The sequence below is a fragment of the Peromyscus maniculatus genome, chromosome 2 (genome assembly GCF_049852395.1).
Source record: "Peromyscus maniculatus bairdii isolate BWxNUB_F1_BW_parent chromosome 2, HU_Pman_BW_mat_3.1, whole genome shotgun sequence".
In the NCBI taxonomy this organism is placed as follows: Eukaryota; Metazoa; Chordata; class Mammalia; order Rodentia; family Cricetidae; genus Peromyscus; species Peromyscus maniculatus.
In genome coordinates, this window is record NC_134853.1 from 21,959,070 (window position 1) to 21,969,524 (window position 10,455).

At 39.3% G+C, this 10,455-nt stretch overlaps 1 protein-coding gene across 1 annotated transcript in view; it reads right to left on the reverse strand.

Annotated features, from left to right (window-relative positions):
- LOC143266765 (uncharacterized) overlaps positions 1-10,455 on the reverse strand; it is a 401,183-nt gene that overhangs the window by 347,984 nt on the left and 42,744 nt on the right. The gene's annotated exons all lie outside the window — the stretch shown is intronic.

Sequence of the window (10,455 nt, forward strand, 5' to 3'; positions counted from 1 at the left end):
TATAGGCAAAGTCATAAGTGCTGCTCTGTGAGTCCAGACATGGACAAAATTCCTTCCAGTAGAATCACACTTATCACTGTAACTCTGAGGCACATCAGAGACAATGAGTCAATGAGTCAGTTCCAAAGCAGCTGATGGCCTGGCTCCAAGCTCAGCACTCTCTGCTCACTGCCTGAGAGAGAGGCTGACATGCAGGCCAGTGACAGGGCCATGAGGGAAGTGTCTCTGGTGAGGCTCAGCCACCATTCCTTCTCACTTAGTTTCCTCATTCTGTCCTCCAGTTTTTCCTCATCTGACCTCAGTCTTCTCACTGAGTACTGCTTCTTTAAGAGGCTGTACTATTATTTTGTCTTACCAGTGGCTGTGTTCTGTTGCTAGGGGTAACATGGCAATGTACCCCAGGCTGGAGGCCAAAACCATAGACATTCATTTCCTCACAGTTCTGGAAGCTGGAATCGAGTGATCAAGACATCTACTGAGCTGCTTTCTTCTGTGATGTCTCTCCTGTTGTAAACTGTGCCTTCTTGATCTGTCTTCATACACATGATCTTACCTCATCCTGTCTGTGTGGATCTTCTCATTTTCTTTAAACAAATCCAGTCACACTGGATTAAGATCCACCTGAAGTATATTAATTGACATCTAACTCTTGAAAGACCCCGTTTCACATTCTAAGGTACTGAGTTATGGCTTTAATATGTAGAAAATAAACAATTCATCTACAATGTTGTAGCCACATCGCGAGACCCGGAGAAAGACCAACACAGAGCCAATATCTGATGCAAAACACAAAGGGATTTATTGATAACAAGCAAACCTTGGCATGGTCCGCATCCAACATCTCACACAGTGGGTGGAGAAGGGCAACCCTGAGCTCTCAGGGTAAAAGGTTTTTAAAGGGAAAAATCACAAGCAGGGTGGTACAAGCCTTGGAGTTATGTGATTGGGTGAGGGTGTGTAACCTTTGAATTTACTGGTTGGGGGTTACAATTATCATTTTTGGGCAGGCCTGGACAAGTCCCAGGTTCTGTCCTTGAGCTACCATGGAGGCTGGTTAGCCTTGAACGTTCACATTGACCCATGTTGGTGGGTTGGTGAGGGTTCCCAGACAATAAACAACTGACTGACCCTTGAGCAATGAGAGTTTGTGCAGAAAGGGAGCTACTGCAAGGACTATGTCATAATCCTTCCAGAAACTGCTTGCTCAAGTCTCAGGAAACTGAAATTGAGCCCTGATCTCTGAGAAAAGAACAAGCAGCCTGTTATGGAGTCTTCTTGGTCCTTTCAATTATATGTAGTCACACATTCCTGTTCTTCTTGATCTTCTCTAGGGAACTTTGTTTTCATTATTCTCTTGGTAAGCAGGAATATTGATGCTCTGTGTGGTCCATTCTTATGAATCCCCAAGGCTGTTTATCCTCAGTTTCTTCTTTGTCCATGAGAAACATTTGATGGCCTCAAGTCAGGGATTATCAGCCCTCAGGCTCCACACTTTAATTAGGTGTTATGTTATCTAATGTCATAGAAGTTGAAGTTTTAAAATGTCCTCATCACATTTTCATTGCACCTGATACTATCACTAAGGTATGAGTTCTGATGATTTTATCACTTCATGAAACTTTTTCTTTTTTATTTTCGTAAATTAATACATAATTAAATCAATTGCATCTCTTTTCTCTGCTCTCTTTCCCTTAATTCATGGTCTCTGTTTCTTTAAATGTCCCCCCCTCTCTCTCTCTCTCACACACACACACACACACACACACACACACACACACACACACATACATACACACACACACACACACACATTCCTAAATATGTAAATAACAAATTGCTAAGTTCACATAATGTTATCCAAACAAGGACAACATCGATAAACATGATAAACATCAATAAACATTATAATATTAAAGGGTAATATATCTTTGTCACAGATTTGTGTGTCTTTGCTTTGTCTTTTTCTTAGTATTTTATGGATGTTTGCTATACTGCTGTCTTCCTACAGGCTCCAATTCAACAGAGCAGTCAAAAGACTGAAATTTCTAAACTGTGGTGTTTAGTTCAACTTCTGTTTTTATTGGTTGATTTGTCTCAGGAATTTACTTCAGTGTTTGGAAGATGTCTAGCACAAAAATCGTGTGTTAAAGCTGTCATCACCAGATAAAGGCACTACTGTGAGAGATGACTGAATATTTAGATGGTAAGGTGGAGATGAGCAACACTAACCCATTACACATTAGAAATATTTCTTCTTTTGAGCTGCTGATCCCAGGTATTTTTCAAATCAATAGGAAGATAATTTAGCAAGCTATAAGTATATCCAGTTGCCCATCCATATCCAGAGCCAGATCTAGCTCCATGACACCATGCATATCATCCAGTGTCAGGGAAGGCACCATGGCTCAGCAAATCAACTGAAAAATTATACTTCAAAGTCAAGAACACTCACCATGTCTCAGATACTGTGCAAAGCACTCCATGGTTCTGTCTCATGTGGATGATCTGCTCTTAATACATTGCCACAGACACAGAAAAAGAGGTAGAAGCACAAACAGCCCTAAAGGTGATGTCTAGAGCTGTTGCTTGGATGCTGCCTGACTGAAGTCACTGGATTCTATTTCTAATAAACTACCAGTTTAAAATGTGTTTCAGCGAAGTGGGAAGATGTCACACTCAGTGAATCATAAGCAGGGAAAAATTTGTTGGATACTGACTATGAGCTTCATGCTCTTGTAGGAACACATGCTGTAGTGGGGAATACAAGTGGCAGAATGGTCACTCATGGGGAGCTTAGACTCTACAGGGGAAAATGACAACAATTAAGAAAAAAACATGAAACTGATATTTTAAAAGGTGATATATGAACATATGTCCAATTATCCAAAGAAATAAGAAGGCTATTTGGGGAGTTAGAGATTGAAAGCAGGGGGTGTGTTTGGACATCACTGAAAAGAGGAAATTTGAGTAAAGACAAAAAGAAAATTTGAGCGTGTGGCACGTGGCCCAGGATTCTAGAAGATGGACTTTGTGGCACATGGCAAAGACCCTAAGTAGAGCCTACCGTGTTCATGGACCAAGCTTTCACTCCAGGTGAGTGGAAGGCAGTACAAGCTTGAAATGGAGAAGCACCATGGCCTGGCAAGTGATTTAAACTGAGTTTCCATGTAATGGTTGAATACCGACTCTCCAGGACAGATAGAAGAAGGTTGTTGCATGTCAGCAAATGAGAGAGGGTGGCTTGCACAGGACAGTGACAGGAGAGAAAGCAGAGAGAGTTCATATTTGGATACAGGCCGAAGTGGAGCCTATACAATATCCTGAAGGATCAGACTTGATGTGGGGGTGCAGACCCTTCTCGGCATAGGGCACCAGCATCTGCAAGAGGAAATGAGCTTCATGTGAAATCTATAGGCTGTGTCAGGAGTTTGCTCTTGAACATGTTCACTCTGAGAGGTTTACTTCACTCAGGGAGCCCCTCAAGTGCATCACTGGACAAACAACTTCAGAGTCAGAGTGTGGGCATGTGTTCCAGTTCTTCCTTCCAAGATTATTATTATTACTTAATTAACAAGTCAGCTTCCCTTCTCCAATCTTTCACAGACTTTAAAAGTCAAGCCAGCTAAGTATCATGGCACAACAGCCCAGCCCTATAGTGATATGTGGACCCTTGAGGAAGGGTGATTTGAAATATGATTTATGTACACATCCATTGTATGTTCTTGAATTATTGACACCTTATAATCTTTGCTTAGAATTCTTTGCCAGGAATTTAATCAATATAATGTCTTCTGGATCTCTTGATAGAATTGTGTATTTTTTTAGAAGGCATCATGCAGCCTTGTCTTCTTCAGGTTTCGTGTGTTCTCCATGAGATACATGCACCTGGTGATCATTTTTTCTGCTACACTGATGAAAAGGGCCTTACAGTAAGGACTCTTTCTTCTGAAAATGTGTTTTGGATCATCTGTTGTGGAATGCTAGCTTTATTTCCAATCTGGGCTTTTCAGCTGCAATTAATAAATTTGCCTGTAGTGACTGAGAGACCTGCTCCCTACCCAGGGTACCAGAAGAGACATGCTTCTCAGGAGCAAGGGAAAGAAAAGTTTCTATATGCTAATTTGACACACCATCTGTGGGTCATTTTCTTTTATTCTTCTTTAATGCTAATTCTCCTCTCCTAATTGTCTCCAATTTCTTAACTCTATTTCTCTGTTCTTATTCTCCTGCTTCTCCTCATCTAGCCTCAAAATTCTTCCCTTACATGAGGCTTGAAGCAATAATAAAAATTACAAGAGTTACCTCTCATTGGTCAAAAGCATGTTCCTAGGGTAAGCAATTAGGAGCTGAGCCATTTACCATGGCAACACAAGGTTTCAAGCTTTCAGGACAAGAGGGAGGGTGCAGTGCCCAGTATGACAAACTCTGAGACATAACTCTTTATCAGCAGACTTGGCAAGTGAAGAACTGGTATCATATCTGTGGGGCGTTTACCCACCACCCCCACAGCTTCCCAGAGTTTTCTTGAGTGCGATCAGCAGGAAATATTAGAAGGATTTATATCAGAGACTCTTGCGGAGATAAACAGATAGAAAATAAAGGATAGCCTCGAGAGGGCCTGGAACCTATTCCAATGGGCCCGGACTGTCTCTGGTCCAGGGTTTTTATAGAGACACCAAGCGGTGGAGCAAAAGACCTCCTCCCCCAGCACAGCCAAGTGCAGACCATCTCAGACACCTGCACTCAGGCCCGTGGTCCTGATCATTCTCTATTCGGACCTGCTGGGTAAAGCCACGAGGAACCTGAGAACGGGCTCCCACAGGTCCCCCCTTCTTAATATATAAAAAAATATCTATTAATGGCTTACAGTAATTTCCATAGCTGTTACACCTCCCAGTATGGGAGTAGAGGAGGATATAGATGGCATTTCTCTTTTGAATTAGGTCCAAGGTGACTACAGCAGTCTTAGCTGCCTCAAGCCCTTTCTAAACCAAAACTCTTAAGGCAACTACAAACTTAAAGAATCCCTTAGCTTCATCATTACCATTAACAGGTTAACATAAATATTGCTATACATAGTCACAATTCTCTCAATCTTACAACTCAAAGCAAACTCTAAACAGAACCATTAGAATTAGCATATATGGTGCTATATATAGTTAACAATTTTCTCCGTCTTACAACTTTAACTCAGTCATTTGAATTTTCTTGTTAACAGAACATAGGAAAAACTTCGATGTATTCACATCAAACTTAAACATTTCCTCAATTCCACAAAGCCAGGGTGCATTAATATCAATAGGTTTCTGCGAACATAATTCAATCTCATAGCTCCTCCTTTTCTTTATAATTTTTAAACAAAATCTCAAGCCTAGTTAGAAAACCCAAACTTTTCTGTTTAAACAGTTCCATTTGTAACACAAAACCAGTTCCTTAAGTAATTCCATTTTTACATAAACAGTTCCACAAAACAATTCATAAATCTCCAGTTAATAAAGCATATATGCATACACAAAATTGCATCTTGATTCTAAGTAGAAATACATTTCTTCATTTAAACAGTTCCATTTTTAAACCAATTCCAGAAAACTGTTCCTAGGTCATTACTATAAGTAAGCTCAAAATTGTCCCATTGCAATGAAATCTCAATTGTTCATTTCATTTAAGTACCAAAATTCAAATGATAAATATTGGTACTAGCCTTTCAAATTTGAAGAAATCCATAACCAAAATGTTTTTGTAATTTTATCTCATTTTAAGTTCAAAAAGTTCAAACAAGAAATAAATTCTGGTATCAGGCTTTCACTTCCAAATATGAAGAGACGTTTTTCAACCAAAACTTTTTGCAGTTAATTTTTGTTCAAACAAGCGTCTCTGCAACTTTTGTTCTCACAGACAGACCTTTTTAGTTATAGTAATATTTTAAACCGCACCATTTTTGCTGTTAGCTCAGGTTTTTCTGTGCTGCATTGATAGTCCATGGATCTCAGCTGCAGATGCCTTGTGCTGGTTCTGGCATCCACCATTCTTAGCTTCTCAGCGGCTTCTGGAGCTTTTGAAACCATTCAGACTCCCTACTTTGCAGTCTACTAGGACACTACCTCCTGTGTCTCAGGTGTTTTCACCATATACATTAATAGACTCACACTTAACATTTACACTTTTTCACAAACTCACATATAACATTTTTTGCCTTGCAAAGCATTTAGACTCATATTCAACATTTACATGTTTTTACAAACTCACATACAACATATTAACATCTACTTATTTAAGGAAACTATAGAACTACTTTAGCAAATATATTTCTTATTAATTCTTATATACTTCTATTCATTCCATCTTATTTCTTATTTAAACTTACATTTACAACTAGCATCTTACAAGCTTATTACTACACATCTTAAGACTACCTTAGATACTTCTTACAAGCTTATATTCTTAAAGGAACTCTATAGATCTATTTTACAAACTTATATAGGGCTACCATTAGCATATATATAACTTAGCAAACAAAGATTTCTTAACACAGATATAACAAGACAGAATTTTTACAAACTCACATATCTTATTTTCGTCTTTCTACTTCTTACTCTTATTATCACCATCTCTATGAGAAAGATTCTCTTAACTAGACAGGAAGTACGTACATACTTCTAAAGTTTAGAGTTTATAGTCAGCTTTGCTATACAACACTGGGATTTAGTGAGTGTTGTCATTATAGAGTTGTGATACTTGTTGCTAGGGGACTGTAACATTCTCCAGACAAAGCCACAAAGTTGCGAGTCGGCCTTTTCAAACCAGCAGAGATGCACTGTCAGCGGTAAACGGTTTTTAACTAAAGGCTGTCCCTTCACCCAAATTCATAATAGTCCCCTAAGAACTTCAATTCAAACAAATGTTTCTATCACAGCAGTACTTTTGGTTTGTTCTACTGAAAAACTTTATGCTGAGGGTGAAATTATTGTATTTAGCTGCTGTAAAGCTCTTCGCCAATACTGCACAGTTATTAGGTGATATAAGGTATTTTTCTAAAGGCGCTAGTAAAGCCAAAAGCAGCACAGCTCTGAACTCTTATTTCTTCACTGTTTGCATTAAACCAGTGACAAAAACTCAGAAGCACTAATCGAGCCACTTCCATTCTGGTTCCTTTATAGGAACGTCATTGGAGCTGACTTTTCTTAGTTCCACACTCCTTACCAAACGCTCCGGTAACCACCGAGTTTCATTCTCCTCTTGCGAAAAAACACAAACATGTCCTCGACCCCATATTAAAACAGGATCGGGACCCTTCCATAATCCCGAGCAGGGATCTTTCCATTTCACTTGAGCGAAAGTCGCTTGGGTACCACTGTGCCAAAATCTATCTGCGGCAGACTGCTCACGGACATCCATATTCAAAAAGTTCAGAACAAAAAGAGCATGGTTTAATGCATTATGTGGTGATTGAGGGTAAATTTCTTCCTTTTTTATATTTATTTTTTGAAGTTGTATTTTAAGACTGCTATGAGCCCTTTCCACAATACCTTGTCCCTGAGGGTTATAAGGAATACCTGTTTTATGTACGATTTCCCATTGGGTACAAAATTGTTGAAATGCCTTACTACTATATCCAGAACCATTATCAGTTTTAATAATTTTTGGTAAACCCATATACGAAAAACACTTCAAGCAGTGCATAATGACATGTTTTGTAGCTTCCCCAGGTTGTGCACTAGCCATTAAAAATCCTGAGTAAGTGTCAATGGTCACATGTACATATCTTAATTTGCCAAATTCTGCAATATGCGTAACATCCATTTGCCATAGATGATTGGGAAGAAGACCTCGAGGGTTTACCCCTAAGTGAGGGACAGAAAAATATTTTGGACATACCCCACATCGTTTAACTATTTGACGAGCCGCTTCTTTGGTAAGATTGAATTGCTTTCTTAAACTTTTGCTATTTTGATGATGAAGAGCATGTGACTGTTGAGCCATTTCCACTTGGGATAATGCTACTAACTTTGTTAACTTATTGGCCATCGCATTACCCTCAGCTAAAGGACCAGGAAGATTGGAGTGAGCTCTAATATGGCCCACAAAGCATGGCAGCTTTCTTTTGAGAATAGCATCTTGAATTTGTAGAAACAACATTTGGACTTGGTTGTTATTAGTGCCAATATAGGGAACAGTTTCTATGACTTGAAGAGCTCTATAAATATATTGACTGTATATAAGTTCAATGATCTGTCTTCAAGAACCTGAAAAACCATGTTCACTGCCCGTAATTCCACTATCTGTGCAGAGGCTGGGGTTGTTTGTACTACATAACTTTTTCCATTAATGACATAAGAAGCCTTTCCATTAGAAGATCCATCAGTGAAAACTAGCACAGCATCTTCTACGGGATCTTTCATAACAATTTTAGGAAATACAAAGGAATGCATTTGAACAAATTGCAATAATGGATCAGCTAGGAATTGATTATCAATCCGGCCTGAAAACTGAGAAAAAGCAATTGCCCAAGAATCACTGTTTTGAAAAAGCCAATCAACTTGCTGCTTTGTAAAAGGAACATTAATTACCATAGGTTCTTTACCAAAGTAACGTCTAGACTCAATTCTGCTTTTTTGTACCAAGCAAGCTACAGACTCATAGTATGGATTTAACGCTTTGGCTGGTGAAACAGGAAGATGTAGCCATAAGAGAGGCTTGTTTTGCCATAATACTGCTGTAGGTGTATGTCTAGTGGGCAAAATATGTGCATACCAAGGTAGGGCGTAATTAATGTAATGTACTTGCTGGTTATGAATAGCCTTTTCAACTTGCAGAAGAACTTGTCTACCTTTTTCAGTTAACTTTCTGGGTGAATTAGGGTCAGTTTCTCCTTTTAAAATATCACTTAAAGGTTTCAAATCACCTGTAAATACTTTTAAATAAGGGCACAACCATTGAATCTCCCCCAATAATTTTTGAAAATCATTTAAAGTTTTTAGCTCATCCTTTCTTATTTCCAATTTTTGGGGCTTTATCACCTTAGGGAATAATACATGTCCTAGATACTGAAAAGGCGAGTGTCTTTGCACTTTTTCTGGAGCGATAATTAACCCAGCACAGGTAAGGCAGTGCTGAAGCAGTCCAAAAGTGTCAAGCAAAATTTCTTCATCTTTATGTGCAAGCAAAATATCATCCATGTAATGAATAACATAAGCCTGTTGAACTTGCTCTCTAACTCTCTGGATAGCTTGAGCTACAAATTTCTGACACAGTGTTGGGCTATTGACCATTCCTTGGGGCAAAACTTTCCAGTGGAATCTTTTCATGGGTTCTTTAAAGTTAACTGAGGGAACACTAAATGCAAATCTTTGACAGTCTTGAGGAGCTAAAGGAATGGTATAAAAACAATCCTTCACCGGGCGGTGGTGGCGCATGCCTTTAATCCCAGCACTCGGGAGGCAGAGGCAGGCGGATCTCTGTGAGTTCGAGGCCAGCCTGGGCTACCAAGTGAGTTCCAGGAAAGGCGCAAAGCTACACAGAGAAACCCTGTCTCGAAAAACCAAAAAAAAAAAAACAATCCTTCAAATCCAAAATAATTTTATACGTATTTTATGGTATAGCAGTAGGGAAAGGCAATCCAGGCTGCAAAGCTCCCATAGGTTGTATGGTTTCATTCATCTTTCTCAAATCCTGTAATAATCTCCATTTCCCTGACTTCTTTTTGATGAGGAAAATAGGAGAATTCCAGGGAGAATTAGAAGGTTCAATGTGACCACTATCCAGCTGCTCCTGTACTAACTGCTGGACAGCCTGTATTTTTTCTTCAGTTAGGGGCCATTGATCTATCCACACAGGCTGATCGGATTTCCAGGTTATAGGATCTGCATGGAGTACAGGCTGCTCAATGACCCTTCCTAAAAATGCTCCATAGCATTATTAGTGTTTTCTTTAGGAGATAAAGATGACATTTCCATTAACTTTTGGTCAGGAACTTTTTGTTCATAGCTAGTTGTATCGGGACTATATAAGTATACTCCCATACGGCTCATAACATCTCAACCCCACAAATTTACCGGCAAGTGAGGGACAATGTATGGCCGAAAAGTCCCTTCATGACCCTCCTCATCTCTCCAGGAGAGCTCATCGCTGCTCTGCTCGGGACACTGAGTTTGGCCAATCCCTTGCAGCTGTGTAATAGTCTCCATTTTGGGCCACATAGCAGGCCATTGACTAGCAGATATAACAGATAAATCTGCGCCTGTATCTAAAAGACCCAAGAAATTTCTTCCATTTATGACTAATGTAAGTTCTGGACGTTGTGGTCCTATGGCTTGTAAGCCAATAGGCATCTGACAAACCGAATCCATCCTCTCCTCTCTTATCTCTTTTAATTGGATTTTTTGTTTGTATTTGAGGAAGTAAGATTAACTGTGCAAGTCTCTGACCGATCTTTATTACTGAAATTCTTGTGGGTGA